General features: G+C 42.7%; 1 pseudogene; it reads left to right on the top strand.

The window, feature by feature from the left end:
* The window catches only part of LOC101992408, a 6,906-nt pseudogene extending 3,434 nt beyond the window's left edge, over positions 1–3,472 (top strand).
* Positions 3,473–3,982: the final 510 nt, after the last annotated feature.

The following is a 3,982-nucleotide window of genomic DNA, read 5'->3' as shown; positions in this document are numbered from 1 at the left end:
AGGAGAAGGAGAAGGAGAAGAAGAAGAAGAAGAAGAAGAAGAAGAAGAAGAAGAAGAAGAAGAAGAAGAAGACAGTGAAAAGATCCCTAATGATATTCTGTTCTATGAGTAGACCAGAGCCTAACACCATCTTCATCAGAGAGGTTTCATCCAGCAACTGATAAGAACAGATGCAGAGATCCACAGCTGAACATTAGGTGGAGCTTGGGGAATTCTGCAGAAGAGGGGGAGGAAGGATTGTAGGGGCCAGAGGGGTAGAGGACACCACAAGAACACAGCCCACAGAATCAGCTAAGCAGGACTCATAGGAACTCACAGAGACTGAAGTGACAACCAGGGAGTCTGTATGGGTCTGAGTTAGGTCCTTTGCATATATGTTATGGCTGTGTAGCTTGATCTTCTTGTGGGAGTCCTAACAGTAGAGATGAGGGCTATCTCTGACTCTTTTGCCTGCTTTTGGAACCCTTTTCCTCCTACTGGGTTGCCCCACATAGCCTTGGCCAGAGGGGAGGTGACTAGTCTTGCTGTAACTTGTTATGACATGTCTGGCTGATATGCCTGGAAGGTCTGGTCTTTTCTGAAGGGAAATGGAGGAGTGGATCTGGGGAAATGGGAAGGTTGGAGGAAGGGACTGGGAAAAGAGAAAGGAGGGAAAACTGAGGTAGGGATGTAATTAATATTTGAGAGAAGAATAAATTTTAAAAATTGAAAAAAAAAAGAAAATCTAGTCACATGAAAGCCGTCAAGCATGCCCAGAAATTACTTTGGGTTCCACAGTGTTGCAGATGAGGTCCAGAGACTGACTCCTGCTAAGCAGATACGCTGTCACTGAGTGACACCTCAGCTGTACATCCGTCCTGGGCAGGAGGAGTTGGTAGGGCAATCTCCTAGGATCTTTTGGCTCCTACGCAGCTTCCTACGCAGAAGTGAAAAAATGAAACTAAAACAGAAAACAAAATCTTACTTGAGAAGCCTAAATTTCAACCAATTAATGTATTTAAAGATTGATGGAAATATTGTTAAACAGGCAAAAGAAGCATTAATTGATAGATGAGTTTAATTTAATTCCAGAGAACTCTGCATCTCTAAAAATAATCATCCTTTTCATTATTTTTGCATCCGTAATGCATCCGTAAAATAAGAAATTAGAAGATATAGAAGGTAGAAAAATTTTTAAAAATCATTATAGATCCATCTAGTCAGAAAAGAAACAAAATCAGCAAATATCTTTTATATATGTTCTCTGTAGTTTTAAAAAAGCAGGATCCTTCAATTAAATTATTTTTATCCAACATAATTGAATTTTGTGAGTTTTCATTGTGGGCAATTCCATTTGCTTCTACAGTTTTGCAATTATAAACATCACAGGTTGGTAATGGGTCTATAAAATGACTTGGAAAGGGGTTGGAGAGGTGACTCAGTAGTTAAGAGCTCTGGCTGGCCTTCTACGAAACCTGGGTTTGATTCCCAGCAACTGCGTGGGAGCTCACAACTTTAACTCCAGTCCCAGAAATCTGCTGCCCTCTTCTGGCCTCCGTGGTCACCATGGTACACAGACACACTTGCAGACAAAAAACCCATACACACAAAGTCTTATGCTCCCACAATTGAAAATTAACATAATTAAAACACTTGAAAAATTCTGTTAGGTGGGCAAAAGTGTTTAAAGATGTATGAGAGAAGGGGCTGGGGAGATGGATCTGTGGGGCAAGTCCCTGATGCACAAACATGAGCACCGAGGTTTGCATCCACCTCCCTCAGGCAAAATCTGAGCATGGCCACCCAGCTTGGCCAAAACCATGAGCTCCAGGTTGAATGGGAGACCCCGTTTCAAAAATAAAAAAGCAAGATGAGCAATGGCTCCTCCTCACGGAGGACCCTAATATAAGGTACTTCAGGACTACTGCAAGTAAGGGCTAGAAGGCCAGGAGAGTGGCTGCCACCTAAGGGAAAGTTTAGAACTTACAAAGCGTTATGAAAAGCCTGACAAAGATCTGAAGACACCACAAAGTGTTGGGCAGATCGTGGATGAAGTGCTTCAACAGTTAGCAGAAGAACAACTCATTGTTAAAGCAACAAATGGACCAATGTATGCCAAAGGTTGGCATCGGCAGCTTGATAGAAGTAAGCTGAAGCCAGGAGCGAGAGTTGTTCTGGATGTGACTACACTACCCATCATGAGGTATTTGCCAAGAGAGATCTAGTTTACGACATGTCTCATGAGGATCCTGGAAATGTTTCTTATTCTGAGGTTGAAGGACTGTCAGCACAGAATTGGGAATTAGTGAAAAGGCTGGGGCAGGGGGCAGCAGACACCAGACCTTAGTTTGACTTCACTAGAATGGGCCAAAGCTGAGCAAGCAGGTCTCATGAAAACCACAACTTAAAGCTGACTATCAGCAAGCACCCCCACAAACCCTTCTGCTAGCTCAGCAGACCTCAAAGCCCCTCTGCAAGCTCAGCAGATGCCCCCCAGATTTCTGCATTTTAAAGATAGCTTTCCCTACCCTGCTGCTGGAAGGTCCCTAGCCACTAGGATCTCCCACCAATCAGCCCCCACACTAATCTTTTCTCTACCAATGAGCCCCAGGTTAATCCCTTCTCTCTGAAATTCCCCTAACTCTGCTTAAAAGGACCTTCTTTGGGGGTCTCCAAGTGCCACCCCAACATTAGAATTAATAAAGCGCTCTTATTATTATTGCATACGTGGCTGTTGGTCTTCTTTGGAGGCTTCTCTTGGACCCTAACAATTAGGAGAGGTAACAGAATCGCTTCTTCCAAGCCCAGAATTATCCAAGTATGTAGGAACAATACTCCAAAAGGCTGTTTGTCATATGGACTACCAAGCACTAGGAAATCACTCTTGGCATGAGCGGTTGCCAGCCAGCTCAACTGCAACTTCCTAAAGGTTGTATCTAGTTCTATTATAGACAAGTACTTTGGTGAAAGTGCTTGTTTGATTAGAGAGATGTTTAATTATGCCAGGGACCACCATTTTCTTTATGGATGAAATAGATGCCATTGGTGGCCATCGGTTTTCAGACTGTACATCAGCTGACAGCGAGATTCAGAGAACTTTAATGGAGTCACTAAATCAAAAGGATGGATTTGACATTCTGCAGAGTTAAAACGATCATGACTCCAAACTGACCAGATACACTGGATCCAGCTTTGTTGCATCCAGGAATATTAGAAAAACACGTATTGATTTAGCAAATGAACAAGCACGATTAGGTCTATTGAAACTCCACACCAGCCCCATTACAGGCATGGTGAAATAGATCATGAAGTGTCTGTAAGCCTTCCAGACGGCTTTAGGGAAGCAGACCTGAGGGATGTTGGTACCGCAGCAAGCATATTTGCAATTCGTGCCCATCATAACTTTGTAGTTCAGGAAGACTTCATGAAAGCAGTCAGAAAAGTGGCTGATTCTAAGAACCTAGAGTCCAAACTGGACTACAACCTTGTGTAATTTACGGCGAAGCCTCTGATGGCTGCATAACAGGCATTGGTTCACTGTGAGGATAAAGTTAAGGGAAACGGTGTTTGTATTGGCAGTGACCTCATTCAAAGTGAATGAGCATGTGTATGAGTGACATAAGAGCATGTAACTCAGGAATCCTCTTAAAGTCGGCGCAGAAGAAAGTTGTATGTTTGTGAACATTGCTTTCTCTGCAGCAGAACTTACAGAAGACGTGCTGAAGCCTTTCGTATGTGTTTGTGAGCATTTTGTGTACACTCAAAACAGATTGAGATCGTACAAGAGAGCATTTCTTAGGACTTTATAGTTTTGTTTTCCTTGTCTTAAAAAATGGAATAAATCTGTTTTAAATAAAATAAATAAAAATAAAAAGTAAAATAAGAAGTGACTAATAGGGGGCTGGAGAGATGGCTCAGTGGTTAAGAGCATTGCCTGCTCTTCCAAAGGTCCTGAGTTCAATTCCCAGCAACCACGTGGTGGCTCACAACCATCTGTAATGAG

This window comes from Microtus ochrogaster, chromosome 16 (genome assembly GCF_000317375.1).
Source record: "Microtus ochrogaster isolate Prairie Vole_2 chromosome 16, MicOch1.0, whole genome shotgun sequence".
Classification (NCBI taxonomy): domain Eukaryota; kingdom Metazoa; phylum Chordata; class Mammalia; order Rodentia; family Cricetidae; genus Microtus; species Microtus ochrogaster.
This window is presented reverse-complemented; position numbering and strand designations above follow the sequence as displayed.